This window comes from Hibiscus syriacus, unplaced genomic scaffold, assembly GCF_006381635.1.
Source record: "Hibiscus syriacus cultivar Baekdansim isolate YM2019G1 unplaced genomic scaffold, ASM638163v2 tig00117032_pilon, whole genome shotgun sequence".
NCBI classification, from domain to species: Eukaryota; Viridiplantae; Streptophyta; class Magnoliopsida; order Malvales; family Malvaceae; genus Hibiscus; species Hibiscus syriacus.
Genome location: NW_024063532.1, coordinates 671,588 through 689,995, shown reverse-complemented (window position 1 = coordinate 689,995; position 18,408 = coordinate 671,588). Strand labels below are relative to the sequence as shown.

Genomic DNA, 18,408 nt, shown 5'->3' with positions numbered 1-18,408 from the left:
CGGGATATTACCTTACTAGAAGATTCGGAGAGTGTTTCACAGGAGTTCTAGAAGATGAAGATTGGAAGGGGGTTGATATCCGATGCAGAGGCATTTCTAGTGCAAAATTGAAGTTTTAAATCCGATGCAGAGGCATTCTGGTGCGAAATTGAAGTTTTAATAATAGCTATTCAAAGCATATGATTCATGGGAGGAGGAATTATTAAATAATGGAATGGAACACTTGTGTTTTCAAGAAATGTATCCAACAATTAGAGAGGAATTATTAGCAATTTGGGTTGCAGTAAAGTGGATAAACGGTTGTTTACAGTGAAGTGGTAAAATTGTTGATGTGGAACAAAAGCATTGAGGCAAGAATGTAAAAGGCTATAAGAATCGTGGCAAGGATTTGAGATCAATTGCAGAGGTAACTGGAATAAGAGATTGGAAGAGCAATGATTGAGTGGACTTGTTTGAAAGATCTATCCTGGAGTTGTGAAGTCATATATTTGCTGGAAAACCATCTTGTTCGCATTTTTGACTTCTTGAGAGCGCTGGGAATTTTTCAAGTTGAAAAATTATCTGTATTTCTTTGGCTGCTGAAATTAATTATGGTGTATACCAAAGAATTTGTTAGAACTGGTGGGGTAATCTTGTCGGATCTTCATAGCAAAGGCTCGTGGTGTGGGATTGTTTGTGATAACTTTGAACACTTCTTGTTACATGCAAATTTGCTATATTCTTTTGGATTGTTTTGTAGATGGTGGAGTGTGTCCTGGTTAAGATCCCGGAATTTTGATGTATGTCCCTTGGTAATGGTGAGTTATCCTTGAGGAGATCGATCAAATGGTATGCGTTTTTAGAAAGGTGCAGTTCGTCTTTGCCCCAAGGGGAAGAAATACTAAGCTGGGCTATCTCGCTAAGGGAATTTTAAGTCGAAATGAATTACTCTAAACTTGGTGGTAAGGAAACAAGGTTTCTACCTTGTAGGGGTTACGCCTTTGTATGTAAGAAGTCTGTACTTCTTCTACCTTTTACCTTTTTCCAGTTAACGGGCACTCTCTTCCTCCAAATAGAATTACGGAGGTTTTTAACGAAGCTCATAAATCAAGTTTAGGAGCTTTGTGATTTAATAAATAAATCATAATTTTTCGAGAAAAAAATATGTGAAATTCTAACGAGGGCATTGATACTTAAATATACAAAATATAAACCTTTTGAATGACTTCAGTGGTAAAAATAAATCTTATTTTTTTTAAAGTCTTGGGTTTGACAACTACGTCTGCAAAGTATGTATTATTAAAGATTAAGAAAGATTCTAAACATGTATCATCTTATAATTACCTTAAGAAAATGTATAATGCAAACAATCAACAAGTAAATCCCTCGCAAATCAAGCATATGGCTAACCATTCCACTAAGAAAAATATCAACAAAACAAAATCCAACCAACACAAATAGTATCGAAAGCAACTTAGTAGCCACACTGTTAGGGATGATATCACCATGCCTAATTGTGCACATTGTGACGATACAAAAATACTATGCATCAACAATGGGATGAGTCTCATGACCCACAAAATTAAGACTATTAAACCAATGTAGGACAACACCCTGTTAGCATGTTAAACCAGCTAATGCAGTATGTACAATTGCAGTGTAGTTCGAAGCTTCCTGAAGCTGAAGCGGTTATGGTAGCTGAGGTTGTTAGCAAGTTAGTTTTGATTAGTTGTTCAGTTAAGGTGGTTGTTGTAGCTGTTAAGAGCAGCAGTATATAAAGAGCATTGATCTTGTACTTGAAGACACATTCATAGTATCAATAAACCAGTTTACATTCTGTTGCTTACCATACTTCCAATATGGTATCATTCGCCAAACGGTCCTGATTTTTTTTGTCCGCTGCATGGAAGAGGAGGAGAATATGCCATCGGCAACGGCTGCCTCTGCCATCGTCTCAGCCGAGTCCATAGTCCAGCCTACCACAGTTCAGAAGAAACGATGGGGAAGCTGTTGGAGCTTTTACTGGTGTTTCGGATCTCATAAGAACAGTAAGCGAACTGGCCATGCTGTCCTTGTCCCTGAACCAGTGGCACCTGGAGCTGCAGTTTCAACTGCTGAAAATTTATGGCGAACAAAAATGCAGAAGAGAAGATCTCGAAGATCGCCATCGCCAATGGTATCTCCTGCGCCAGAGGAAACCCAGTCTCCTCCTCATGGCCAGGACAAGTTTGTCCAGGTTGAAGGCGGTTTCGCCTGTGCCCTTGATCTGGTTAAACATATTAGAGCTAAATATGGTGACTACTTTGGCATAACGGTTGCCGGTTATCCAGAGGCTCATCCCGATGCTATGGGAGATAACGGTCATCAGAACGATCTTGTTTACTTGAAGAGAAAGGTTGATGCAGGAGCTGATCTGATTGTTACTCAACTGTTTTATGATGAGATTACTGCTGCCTTAGAGCCTATCAAGGACAACGATGAAGCTGTCCAAGCCTATGGGATTCACCTTGGAACAGAAATGTGCGGCAAAATTTTAGCTAATGGGGTTAAGACGTTACACCTTTACACGTTAAATATGGAGCAGGATCACATCTTGAAAGCTAATGGTATGGTCAATTGTTAAGAGTTTTTTGAGTAGTTTGTTTACATTTAGAGTTTGCCGGGAGTTCAATTTCTTGCTGTCATTGGAAACAACTTTGTAATAAGTATGATAATATAGTCCTTTAAAAAAAATGTCAAAGAATCTTATATAAGAGGATGAAGAAGAAAGAAATGAAGGTGAATAAGAAGAACGAAAGGAAGCATCAGCACTTTCGATTCAAAGTGAACGGAAGGAAGCATCGGCACTTTCGATTCAAGAAGAACGAAAGGAAGCACCGGCACTTTCGATTCAAGTGAACGGAAGGAAGCGTCAGCACTTTCGATTCGGTTGTTCATCTTTTCAATTGTTTAGGGCTAAGATGTGTGTGTTACCTTGTTGAAGGAGGAGAAGAAAGTAGAGGGAATGTTAGCATGTTAAACCAGCTAATGCAGTATGTACAATTGCAGTGTAGTTCGAAGCTTCCTGAAGCTGAAGCGGTTATGGTAGCTGAGGTTGTTAGCAAGTTAGTTTTGATTAGTTGTTCAGTTAAGGTGGTTGTTGTAGCTGTTAAGAGCAGCAGTATATAAAGAGCATTGATCTTGTACTTGAAGACACATTCATAGTATCAATAAACCAGTTTACATTCTGTTGCTTACCATACTTCCAATACACCCCATGACAAATACAATAGCAAAAGCGTAAAAGCTTGCCTTACAACCGATTGGGAACCAAAATGAGGCTTGGGAATTGAAGGGCAGAGGACATCGTTTTAAACTCCAATGATCGGCGCTGTTTTGCACCTGTGAAGATTAGGTTTTTCCCATGTGAAGTGTGGGTCTGTTATGTTAGAAAATAGTATTGCTTCAAAGTAAAACAGGTAGCATTCACTAACAAATAATAATAAAATAATAAAGATAAATAAAATGATTTATTGTGCTTTGATAAAAGCCACAATTTTAGAAGTAATTTTGTCTTGATTGGTGTAATACTGAAAATAGATGCTACCCTCAAGGTTAATACAATATTTCAAACCTCAAACACCCAAAATAAAGAAGTGGAACTCATTTGTGCTACTCTCTCCTACTAGAAATTTTCCAAGGAAATACATAAACCATCAATTATGTATCTAAAATCAGAGAGAGGGATTATCTTTTGTAGAAGAGCGATAGGGGATTAAATTATCAAATAACAATTACCCACTCCAACCACTCATTAAATATAAGTAACTAGCTCCCCATAATTATTTTTGGACATAAACTAACTCCCCATAATTAGTCTTCAATATTTGCATTATTTACATGTTAAACACAATAAGGCTGCTGAATTTGGTTGGTTTGGTTGTGGCAAAAGAGGGTCTAAATATGTTTAGAGTGCAGAAGAAACAAACAAAAGATTACTTTCTCATGTAGAGACATGGAGAACAGATTATTTTTTTATCGTATTATAAATTATGAAAAAAGTAAAGTGTCGGAATTTACTAGGTAGTTTACTTCAACGTGTCTTTTCAGATACGAGGAACATAACATAATACTAAACTCTGTTGACTCTAGATGTTGTTCGTGTTCCAACCGGCATGGGAAGCCTCAATCTTAGATGATGAGAAGCAAAGTATCCATTCCAATGTGCCGAGAATGATAGGGTTTGATAATTATTTTGGTGAAATTTTACTAGTAGAGTATTTATGGACAGTTTTACATTGTGTCCAGCAATTGATAGATGGAATTCTCTATAGGAGAATCTAGTCAAACAGGCAACACTCTGCTGTCCGGAAATGAATCATCAGTTCACAATAAGGGTGCTTAATGAGTTGAATAACTCGTGACCTGCTCAAACTTGATTCGGTCAATGTTCGATTTACGTTAATTTGATATTAATTCGAATTCGACTCGAGACTTTAACGAGTTGAGCAGAACAAGGTCCAACTTGATTCAATAAGTTCATAAACAGTTTATTAAACTTTTTATATGTTATAATAATTACTATAAAAATTTATTTCATTCAAAAAAATATTAATTAATAATTACTAATTTATTATATTCAAAAAATAATAATTACTTATTTATTAATTCACTAATAGATGATAAGAAATATATTAAAATACTCATTAATAATTTGTTTATCTATTTATTTTCTAATAAAATAACAAGAAATATACTCAACCATTAATTAATAATTAATAATTTACTAACTTATGTTTATATTAAATTTTACGTGGTATTATTAGATTTTACATATAGTTAAAAAATAAGATAAAAATTATGGTGAGTTTAAATAAATAATTAGTCGAGTCGAACACTAAATAATAAGTACTTTATCAAACTTTATAAATATGAGTCGAATAATACTTTATCAAACTTTATAAATAATAAATTAAATTAAATAAAAAGTATTTTAAACAAATACTGATTAAACATTATTTAACTTTGCAATCAATTCATTCAATAAACAGCCCTGGTTGGCAAACCTATGTCTCATTATTTAACTCATACAACATCTTCGCATGACTTCACTACTACAATGCATCACTGCCTGGGACAGCACAGCAAAGGAGATGAATCAGACTATACCAAGGCCCCACTAAAGTGAGTCCATCAAGAAACAAGAGTAAAATTACATACACTATTTTCATCATATCAATTATAATCTCAATTAATAAGAAATATCTTATTTCACTTTTATATTTTATTAGTAAATCTCCACTCATATTTTTCCACGTTAGTTTAAAAAATACCATTTAAATGAATTTATGACATGCATGAAAAAAAGTAAAATAGTAAAATTTCACTCAAAGTTTATCATAAGATTGATTCTAGTAATACCAAGTTTATCATCCTCCAAATTTTTGATAAAAATCGGCTGACGTATATAGGAGATAAGTAGTGATAAACGCATGATTTTATGTTATGGGTGAACTTATAAAATTTTAAAAGAGGTTCATTTATAAAATTTCAGGGGACAAAAATAGATTATCAATAGAATATACACAGAAAAAAACTAAAATATAAAAAAATTAAAAATTTTCAGAAGAGCAACTACCTCCATTCGTCCCCTTCATTCATCTTTGAAGATAAGATTATAAAAATGAGATTAAGTCGATCTTCTTTTAGAAACTGCAACTAACTAAACTTAGTACGTATTCTATACAACAAAATCACCCTTCACTTGCTCCCGTCGTCTTCTATGTATATAATTGAAGCAAATAAAAAAATAACATGGCACCATATGCATGCTAGATTTAAAAATACATCAACTCTTGGTTTAACTATATCTAAAACAAAAATGGCTGAATAAAATAAGCCTTTCAAATCGCTATGATGAGATTATCATTCGTGGCATGGATTCTTTGCTAATACTAGAAGACAAAGATCTTCGTTTTTTTTTGTACAATATTTTATGTATTATAAAATTCACGTAATATGGATGTAAAATGAATCTTCAAAACATTTATATAAAGTCCACACTTGATTTTAAAAATAGGGGGGAAAACTCTTAAAAGTCCTCAAGCTATTACTCCTAGTTTATCTAAAACATTATAACCAAATCGGTTACAATACACCTCAACTTATTACTAGTGAAAGGAATGGTTATTGTTCTCAGAGGTCCTTAATTCGAGCATTAGTGAATGTAAGGGAGATTAGGTATTCATTAACAAATGATTGAGAGTATTTAGAACATATATTACTTTATAATCATCTTAGTTTAATAAAAAAAATCGGAAAAGATCCCTTCCTACTCAAAGGACGGCACACCTCATGCAACATAATATATCTGGTATTCAAACATGCACTACATTTCAAAAGCAACCCAACTACCAGACTATGAAAATAACTCCATAAATTTACTTCAAAAGTCAATCCGAACCACAGCTTTAACACTATCCATGTTTCCTCTGTTAAGCTCCGCAATACAATTGGTAGCCTTATTTCTCTCACAAAATACATGCCACAGTCGAATTTCCCTATCATGGACCAATAATGTGTGTATGCAGTAGATAAGAGACACTCTATGTTACTACTGCTCATGATTCACAATCTTCATCACTGAAGCACTATAGCTCTCCACCAGAGGACCAGGGCACTTGCGAACCATCAGCACCGAGTCTCCTATGAATTCAATGACATCCCACGAGCCTATAACTTGACCATCAGCACTAATCATTTCATTTTAATTCCTCGCCACATTAAAATCACTTCAACTATCCACATGTTTGACAGTGGCAGATTCAAAAGAAAATTAAGAGTGAACAAACATAGGTTAACAATACATTTTTATTTTTTTTGAATAAAATGGCCATAAATAAAATTTCGAAATGAACGTCATCAATAAAATAAATAATTAATCGAAGAAACTTCAAATTTAAAGGTGAGGAAGAATCTATGGATCCAACACTGTGCCCGACATGCTACCAATAATCTCGTCCCACTAACATCTTTGGTCTCCATGCTAGCATGGAATGAACTAAGGTGGCGTTTGGTTCGCTGGAATGTTTACGAGGGAATTGGAATCTGTGAAGGAATTGGAATCCAATTCCATATTCTGTTTGGTTGGCAGGAAATGAAATTGAAATCTAATTCCATATTATGTTTGGTTCGCAGACATGTCAGATGAATTTGATTTCAGTAATGTAAAATGACAGAATTGCCCTTTTTGTTTTTTTGCTTTATTTTAGTTTATTTTACAAATTACATGTAGTAATATATTATAAAAAATTAAAAATTAAAAAATATTAAATTTTCATTTTATTGATTGATTAGTCATTTCAATAAATTATAAAAAGCATGCTAATAAACATTATAAGTTAAAATCATCGCAATTAAAATATGTTAATAAGTTACCAAAAGATAGAGCAATATTTCGATACATTCCAATCGGAGTATGTTAATTAGTTACCAAAAAATATACCAAAAACTATTTTTATTCAATATATGAATTAGAAACTCGACCCGACACGACTCAAAATAATAAAAAAATTATTTTTATTCAATAAAAACATTGACTTAATTGATAAAAATTATATATAGAGGGGTATTATTGTAATTATTCCTAAATATATAAGGTAAAATTATATATTTTTTCGGGTCGGTCCGGTTTTTTTCACCCTAAACTCGAACCCGACCCGACCTGACCCGAATATCACACTTAAAAAAACCCGACCCAACTCGACCCGAATATCACACTTAAAAAACCCGACCCGACCCGAACAAAATAAAGTTTCATCCGACCCGACCCGAATATATGAATTAGAAATCCGACCCGACCCGACCCGAAATAATAAAAATATTTTTATTTAATAAAAACAGTGACTTAATCCGACCCGACTCGAATTATATATATTTTCGGGTAGGTCCGGTTTTTTCACCCTAAACCCGAACCCGACCCGAATATCACACTTAAAAAACCCGACCCGACCCAAACAAAATAAAGTTTCATCCGACCCGACCCGAATATATGAATTAGAAATCCAAACCGACCCGACCCGAAATAATAAAAAAATATTTTATTTAATAAAAACAGTGACTTAATCCGACCCGACCTGAATTATATATATTTTCGGGTCGGTCCGGTTTTTTTCACCCTAAACCCGAACCCGACCCGACCCGAATATCACACTTAAAAAAAAACCCGATCCGACCCGACCAAAATAAAGTTTCACCCGACCCGACCCGACCCAAATATATGAATTAGAAATCTGACCCGACCCGAAATAATAATAAAAAAAATTTATTCAATATATGAATAAGTTACCAAAGGATTGATGAGGGTAGTATGGTCAAATTTCAATTCCCTCCAACAAGGGAATTGAATTCTATCCATTTTTGGATGGAATTCACTTTCCCTCCTTTGATGGAATTGAATTCCATCAGGGATTCCAATTCCTTGAAAACTTGAACCAAATATGAGAAAGTGGTGGAATTGGATTCCAATTCCCACCAATTCCAAGGGATTCCATCTAACCAAACGCCACCTAAGTTTTTGGAAAGTAACGGCAGATTCAGAAATCTAATAATCAGGTCTGGTCCTGACATTTTAAGGGTCCTAGGCCAGGAGGTGATGACAAGAAGATAAGTGGGGACACATACTTAGTTTTCCTTCCAATCATTAAAATGGGGCCCACTAAATTACCATCTTTTCGAGTTTTTTAATAAAAAATGATGTTTAAAAATATTTTTTAATTATTAGGGTCCACTGAATTATCATATTTTCGAGTGTTTAAAATAAAAAATATATATTTAAAAATATTTTTTAATTATTAAACTTAAAAATATTTTTAAAAATGAGCTCCTCCGCCCCCTTGCCTATGCTCAGGGCCGGCCTTGCTAATAATGAAGTTTAAAATTTTAACATTTTTTTCTTAAAAATAATGGGTATGTATTTTTTTTTATTTTTTTTCTATAATTGTTAATCTAAATTTAATCATTTTTTTTAAATAACGAGGATACAATTGACCGGCTTAGTGCATTCCCCATGCTATAAAATGGAATTCAATAATTTAAATTAGGTTTAATTTAATGGTTTGTGTAGTATATTATTATAAAGATTTTATGATGTAAGAAGCTGAATGGATTTTTTATTATGCAATGAAAGCAATGGGAGAGTCGTGATTCATGATCAACATTTTATCATCGCCAAACCTGCATTTCCTCTAAATGAACTGGCGAAAAGCATTTAATTTCACTCAGAATCTCACAGTACTAATTTTGTCTCCTTGCCTTTGATCTTTCCTGGATTAGTCTATGGCTAAAGATCAACAAATACAACTTCACGTCATGGGTAAGTGCTCACATACTTTGAAACGTTATGTAAGAATTGTCGATTAAAACTTTTGTCAAATTTTAGCTCCTTGTAAAGATAGAATTGAATAATTAGTTTATTACCACTTTGATACATGGCAGACCCTGAAGCTAAAGGAGCGAATTCAAGCACGGGACCAGATAACCGACCTCCTCGGAGCAACATGATGAGGTGGTTCCGGATAGCCCTTTACGCGATCTTTGTCTTGGGTGGCCAAACGGCAGCAACGATGCTTTCAAGATTGTACTTTGAGAAAGGTGGAACAAGCAAATGGGTGTCAACGCTGGTTCAAGTAGTGGGTTTCCCTATTATCCTTCCCTATTACTTCATCACACAACGCAAAGCAATTTCATTTGCTGCTCTGAAAACGGAACCATCAACGTTGCTGTTGCGGGTTTTTGCCTATGTATACCTCGGACTGCTTGCGGCTGGAAATGCGTACCTGTACTCAGTCGCCTTCGAATACCTCCCTGTGTCGACAGTGGCGCCGATCTCAGCTTCCCAATTGGCCTTCAACGCTTTCTTCTCTTATTTCCTAAATTACCAGAAATTCACTCCTTTGATCATCAATTCCCTGTTTCTTCTCACCATTTCCTCCGTTCTCCTGGTGGCAAATAACTGCTCCGAAAGGCCTGCTGGAGTGTCTAATGAAAAGAATGTACTCGGGTTCATATGCGCCATTTTTGGAACCGCAACGTACGGGTTGAGCGTTGCTTCCCAACAGCTGACCTTCCGTAAGGTTCTAAAGAGTGAATCATTTAAAGTTGTGTTGGATCTTATAATCTTCCAATCACTCGTTGCAACCATTGCTACATTGGTGGGGTTCTTCGCATCAGGAGAATGGAAACAGTTAAAGACAGAAATGGATGCATATTTACTGGGGAGAGCATCCTATGTGCTGGCTCTGGTGGGAACAGCCGTATCTTGGCAGGCTTTCGTCTTGGTGGAGTGGCGTTGGTGTTCGAGATATCAGCATTGTTTTCCAATGTTATAGGAGTGCTGGGATTGCCATTCACTCCGATAGCAGCCATGTTGGTTTTCCATGACAAAATGAGCAGTATAAAGGGAATATCAATGGTGCTGGCTATTTGGGGCTTCGTTTCCTACGCCTATCAGCAGTACCTTGACGACCGTGATTTGAATGCTGAAACTAACAAAGACTGAAGTTTCGAAGGCTTGAAACTCTCCTTCGTCATAGGAAGGAATTGTGTGCTACCAAATTTATGTTTAATTATCATATTATACTTTGTTGTGAATGTTTTTGAGGGTAGCCTTCGTAGTTTTCAAGGTGTAATTATTTTTCAGATTATTCTCCACTGAGAATTGGATTAATAATAAAATGATTGTGGTATTGTTTAACTTTTTATACATGTTACTTTCACTTGAATTCTGATAGATAATCGGAGCAGGTAACAAGGGACACTCGAATCTCTTTTTTTAACAAATTGGGTGAGATCCTACACCAATGAATCGACTATTTAAATCTTTATTTCATATACAACAAAAAGAATAATGATCATATATTATGTATGATTAAATATATACAAAATACCCGCATTCTAAAACAGGGACAGAAACAAGAGCATTCGATTAGAAGAAGTAGTGAATATAAAAACATTCATGCAGTGGGAATATTATCAAGACAACTTTCATCCCTGTTCTGGTTGAAACATAATGATCATGTCTCAATACAGCGGTCTTTTTTTATGAAAATTATAAAGCTTCTTCAGAGTCGGCCAAAATTCCGTAAAACCAGCAGGAGCTATCTTTTTGGTAGATGCAAGCTTTGTGTGTTTAGCGACAGCCTCCTTTCTTTGGGATAGCTCTCCTGGAAATCAACATGATCAGAATGCTTGCCTATTAGTCCTGAAAAGTTGTGAAAACCCATAGCATACCTGTTCCAGTGGGTTGTTAGCCTCTTCCAAAATTTCTTTCACGGCTTCAATTGACTCCAAACGAACCTTCTAGAACGGAAAAACCACCACACAAATAGTAACTAAGGGAATGAACCGTGCATCCAAGAGTGGGAAATTCGAACGTCTCCAAAACTGATGCCCTGCAAAACAGGTGAATCACTTGCGGCAATGTTCTGAACCATCTCTCATATCCCATTGGCACGATCTATTATTATAGTCCAAGCCTACAAAGGTTGACTCCGATGGATCCAATTGCGACCCTTTCGTATCATTGGTGATATCTCTCATGATAACATCAGCCCCATCTTTCTCAAACTTCTACTCCGTAACAATCTTCCCTGTCTCAAAATCAACCCTTAAGCCCAGCAGCATTAGGCTTCTCTTCATTCGCCAGACTCATAAGCATCATATTCGATCTTCTTTAATAGCGCCTTTTTCGTAGTCGATTTTGTTCATCCCTCCAATAAACTCCTTCCCATAGACCTTAACCTGATTCTCTTCAGTAGCTTCAATAGTCCATACCATAAACATTCTCAAACAAACAACTCTGAAATTGGGCAACGATATTCCTGTACTCTTCATCGGTTAAAAATTTCAAAGCCCAAACAACAAATTTGACTCGAAAAAGGCGCTGTTAATGAGGGCCGAGACGAAGGCGGCAATGTCAATCAACTCCGGAAAAATATTCAAGAGCACATTTCACCCACAGTTTTAATTTCATATTCACTTTATATATATATGAAACTGCAATTCTAGCACTTACGAAGGAGGCAATGTTAGAATCTAACAACAATTTAACTATTCTTAAGGGCGATTTTCCATGCTTATATGCTTCTGTTTTTTAGTTGTACAGGTCTCCTTATGAAAGCTAAGCACATAACTAAAAATTTATCAAACATAACTAAAAATCCCTCCAACTCTACCCAGAGCATGAACGCGGCTTGAGCCTTCTCCACATTCTTAGGCCTGCCCGTCAGAAATTTCGCCACCATCATATCACATACTTCTTTCGCATGCCTAAAACAATCACCGATCTAGAAATATTTTTGAACGTGGGAAAATATATAATAATATATAAAAAATTTATATGGAATAGACACAAATAAAATTTTAAGATAGACACAATCAATAAAATAAATCACTAATTAAAAGGAAATTCAAATCTTTAAGAAAGAAATGTGTCCACCATAAGATAGACATGCATCTGCCAGTGGCATAATACCAAAAAAAAATTCAAAAAAAAATGCAGACTAACAAATCAGGAAAAAAAAAGGTTTCAAAGTTAACAGCTTCACTATCTGGCACATGCGTTAACCACTTTTAAGAATGCAAATAAAGAAATATTGTTTTGAGTGATCCAGATTGAAGCAGATTATTTATATGTTTGTGTGAGTTTAGTCAAATTTAAAATCATATATATATATATATATATATATATTGAAGAGGCGATACGACTCTCTCAACTTAGTTTTTTCCATTCACAAACACCAACATTCGAATTTCTGACCTTGCTTAAAAAATCTAGTGTCTCATCCCACTAAATCAACTGATTATTGTTATTTAATGAATATTTTAACATACAGTGTATATGTAAAAAAAATAAGAAAAATAGCACAAAAATGAAATCCATTCCATTTGGGGAGGGATATGGACATTTAGTATACTGCTTGTGGTCATGAAATATATTCAATTATTCTGATTTTCGATTCAGATCAGTGTACTTGTAGTGATAAATAGCGGTCTACGATCTTCAAATTCGATGCGTTGTATATTACTTCTATTTTTTTTAATTAACTTACCAAAATATGTTAGTAGTTATTTTGTTTTAATGTCTTGTCCTTTTCCTATTTATATTTTTATATATACCGATTGGTTGGCGTTTGTCTTTTTCTTTCTTTTTTTAATTGATTTCTATAAAAAAAACATTTTCTCTTAAATATCAACTTTCCTGCAAACAACTCACTTGTTAAGCCGAATATTAACATATATATTAATTAATTAGACGATTTAATTAATTAATGTTAACAATTAAGCCTTGCTGACGCGTACCATGCATGTATACAATCTCTAAATCGGACAGCTCAAGCTTGTCTCGTCTTATCTCAATTAAAGAAATAATAATATACAAACATCAAAATTATTAAGACAACATTTTTTCTTAAGATTACTGTCACTTTAACAATAGTTATTGACTAATCAATTAACCAACACTACATATATTATTCATATAGTTTAAAAGGATAAACCCCATGTTTAGAACCAATATTAATATTATTTATTATTATTTTATAATAAACAACATAAATGATCATATACCTAACGACATGATTTATTAAAAAAATAAAACAAAGTAAGAGAAGGGAATTGTCTTTTCTTTAACGTGCGCAAACATAGTAGTAATAATATCAATATTTATTGGATTATTTGGAGAAAAAAATCTAATGTTATTTAAATATGTTTTAAATTTGAAATCCTATAAATGAATAATTAAACGTAAGAAAAATCTTAATCGTTTATGAGTAATAAATAATCAATATATATATATAACTATTTTTTTATTAAGCTAAAAGTGATCAAAAAGTAATATATGCTCTAAGTACTCTCGATTATTTGATAATAAATGTTTAATCACCCTTGTAATTATTGATGCTCGAACCCATAATCCATAAAAACAACAATAATTTCTTTAACCTGTGAGGTAAATTAGTTCGTACATATATATAATTAGTTAAATCAATACAATACATAAATAAAATTATAATTATAATCATAATAAGATTTTATAAAATATGAATTCAACTGATAATTAAAATATTGTAACAGAAATAGAATTAATTGAAGTCTTAAACCAGCAATAAAACATGATATAATGTTAATTAAATGTTATAACATGTTAAACTAATGTTTTTTGTGTTGGAAAAGAGAGTGGTCCGACTCCGGCATAATTGATGGGCAGCAAATAACTATGTATTTTATTTCTCTTTCTCCTCATTCACCAACCGACTCTTTTGGCGGTGTCCCTACTCACCCCTACTCAAATATCCCCCTCGATTCCCCCTTATTTTTATTTCCAACCATTTCTCTCAACCACCCGTCCAACTTTTATTTAATTACCAATTCTCCCTTCTATTCTCAGAATTTCATTTTTATCCCTTAAATTTTTTATTGATAACAAATAAATCCTTTCATTAATTAAGTTTTTAACTTAAATTTGAGAAGTGTAATGTTTTCATTTTTGTTATACACACTCTTTCTAGAAAAAGTTAATGGCTAATTAACCATACGAGCAACTTAAATCAATGTAAAGTGGACAATGAAATTATAATTCAAACGACTTGGTTATTATTAATAAAAAAACAAAGTTCGACTTTGAAAATATAATTCAGACAAATTACAAGGGACGATAAAAAAGTGGAAGAGTTTTTGCATATAGAAAATATGATTGTTGTTTGTCCGTTTTGTTTTATTGGGAGAGATGCATGGATCTAAGGGCCGTTTGGATGGGGAATGTGAGATTTCTTATGGAATAGAATTCACATTTTTTAGTTTGGTTGGCCCGGGAATGGCATTCCCAGTAATGTCATTTTCAGTAATGTTTTATTACTAATAGTGAATTTTTTAGGGTATATTATCGGGAATGTCATTACCTCACTTCTCTTAGGTATTGTAATATTACCGGCGTTTTGGATTAAAATACCCTTAAATTTTTTCCCAAAAATATTATTCTTCTGTCATTGAATAATAAAAATTCTACGAATGTTAAATTACAAATTTATCCTTAAACTATTTTAGATTTACAAAAAAAAATCTATAATTAAATTTTATATGAAGTCTGAGAATTAAAATAAAATTTTACTCTTTCATTAAACATTTTTTATATTTTAATTTTGTAAAAAAAATATAAATTTTAAGAATTTAATTTTTTTTAAAGAAAATACATAAATATTTTTTAACTTGTAATATTATACAAATATATAATAAGGATAATTTAGTTAAATATACATTCTAATAATCTTTTATTCTTTTAACCAAATACGATAATCTTACATTTCTGATAAACCAACCAAACACAAAATACAACATTCCCAGTAATCCTATTCTCTGATAATCTTTTATTCTCGCTAATAATCTTACATTCCGTAAACCAAACACACTCTAAGCGTCGGTGGATCAGCCCAGAAGCAGCGTTGTGAAGTTTAGATCGCCGAGTTTTTGTTTGATTTTGTCTTTTTTGTTTTGCTGGAAACTCAAAAACGTGTGTGAGAATAGTATAATAATATCATATCCATAAAAACCATAAATGTTGTAGGGTCAGGTTCAGTTATTATATTGTTAAATCTAATTAGACTTCAAATTTAATATAAGTAGAATTTAAATTTAAAATATTAAATTTAATTTGAGTTCAAATCAACACGAATTCAATTCAAATCTGAAGCATTATCTCTTTAAATCATAAATAATTTCAACTGAAATAATTTTCAATTAATTTTACATGTCTGTTCTTTACCCCTCTAAGGAAAAATCCCCTTTTCTTATTATTTATTATTAATAAAGTTATTATGACTCGTCACTATATTTAAATACAAATTCAACTTATTTGCTTCAACTCAAGTCGAACACTTCTAGACTAATAATGAATATTGATATTAAATTCGTGAATAATCTAATACCATATTTAATAAAATTTTAAAAAATAAAAAATTAAATTTTATTTAATAATAATAGTGTAATCAATAAAAAAGGAAAATATTAATGAATAAACTTATTATCATGTCTAAACTCTAATCTACGATCAATTAATGTACTTTTTTAACTAAAGTTTTCCCTTTTTTACCTATTAAAAAAAGAAATATGCTCATTTTTAATTATCAAAATAGAAAAGGACACGTTGCCTCCTTAATCATCGCCTTTCACGCCTAACATCTCATTTAAATGAAATATTCTTCTAATTTTTTATTACAATTACGAGATAATTTTGTATTGAAGTAATAATTGTCAATGCATCATCAAGAAAATATATTGGCCAACTCGAGAGAAATGAGACCGTGTGTAAAATAAATTTAACTTATGGATATTTGAGCACGAACCAAACTATCTTAATAATTAAAAAATTGTTTGTTATTTTTAAAAGTCTCATTTCGAACATTAGAGACTGTAAGAGTGTTTGAATTTTTTTTTCAAATAGTTATAAATCTTTAGAATACATACTACCTTATAATAATTATATATATATATATATATATTAACATTATATTTAGGGATGGACTTAAGAGCAATGAGATAATCGTCTAAAAATTTTAAATCATTACATATATTATATATTTTTTTATTGATAATCTGTTGGTCTTTGATTTTAAAATTTTAAAAGTTTATTTATTACATATAATTTTACGTATATATTTAATTATATTTAAATTAAAAAAATAATTGATAGGCGATAAAGACTATGCATACAGTTATTTTAACTCGGATTTTTATATTTAAAATATTATGATTTAAATATTAGATTGCCATTTAACAATCGGAATGGAATAATTTAATGTACAAAGTCAACGGCATATGAGATATCCCTAGTCCTATGCGGTCGTACGGACCACTTGACTAACGAAATCCAGAGTCTTTCAATCTACATATGCAGGACTCCATTGTTACTACATATTTTTAATTTTTACGAGTGGATTCATATATTGATAAGAGTAGCCAGTAATAAAACTGTCGGTACAGCAAACCGGACATGCATTTATAAAATAATCCCAAATATATATGAAGAGCAGCACTAACACATGATCTTACATGGCCCTAGTGGGACTTTTTTCTCAAACCACCACTGCGTTTACTTTGTAGGGTAGTGTCCATTAATGGCTCAGCTATGGGTGTGACTATTTTAGACAATTTAATGGCAAAACCAAAAAAGAAAGAAAGAGAGAAGACAATTTTTTTAATTAATCACTGGTATATGATCTATTGATCGACTAATTGAGATCGAGTACGGCATAGGCAAGGGAGGCCCTCCTAACACAGTTTGATCCATTCGCAAACGGCAGAGTTTGAGCCATAACATTACTTAAAGAATCTAATGTCTTATCCCACTAGACCAACTGGTTGTTGGTGGGAAAAAATTATTTTGATTATATAATAATTCTATCTAAATATAACCAATAAAATAATATGATTTAGGCTTAATATAAAAAAGTCCAAATTATAGTACTTCTTTTAAAGTGGTCTCTCTAAACTTTTTCGGTCAATTCAGGTGTCACAAATATTATCATTTTAGGTGCTTTGACCGTAACGGTTGTTAAAAAATTCTATTAAGTGGCACATGTCACATTTATATAAATTTAAAAATTTTATTTAAAAAAACTTAAAATATTATTATATTTTAAAAATATTTTTTCTAAAATTACGAAAAGTCTCAAATTCCTAGAAATCTATAAATCAACCCTAAATCTCTAACACTAACCCTAGTTTCTACATTGTCAAACACGGTTGATGTCGTCGACGCCATCTCCCTTTTCGGACGACATCGTCCTTGTCGTTGCTTGCACCGTCGGGTCTTGAGGAGTCGCGCAAATCTTGCGATTTTTTTTATTTCATTCATTGGATTTAAATCGTGATTAGGGTTCATCGATGGTTGTTCCTTGCGTGAGTGGTCTAGTGTAGGCGCGGTCGAGGATAGGTTCAGCCGACTGTAACGCCGACGATAAATGGATGCAGCTGATATTGGTATAAGGATTAGATTTAGAGTTTTCAAAGTTTGAGTTTTTTTAAAATATTTTCAAAAAAATTGGCATTTTTTTAAAATAAAAAACATATAATTTTTTTAAATAAATTTTTTAAAATTACATGAACGCAACACATGTTATTTAACGGTGAAATTTAACACATATTACGGGTCGAGCACCTAAAGTAGTAACGTTTATAACTTTAGATACCGAGATTGACCGACAAACAATTTAGACACTTTGAGAAAAACGATATAGATTGAACAATTATTTTTATATTAAACCTATAATTCAGTAGTAAAATGAGACATTGTTATGTCATCATATGATGTCATGTTACTTTAATGCGTTCACATCTAGTTAATTAATGATTTTTAGTTTATTAAAGATTCATTTTGGCTAAAAAAACATTGAATAA

General features: G+C 32.5%; 1 pseudogene; it reads left to right on the top strand.

The window, feature by feature from the left end:
• Positions 1–9,271: 9,271 nt before the first annotated feature.
• LOC120196257 lies at positions 9,272–10,577 on the top strand (annotated as a pseudogene).
• Positions 10,578–18,408: the final 7,831 nt, after the last annotated feature.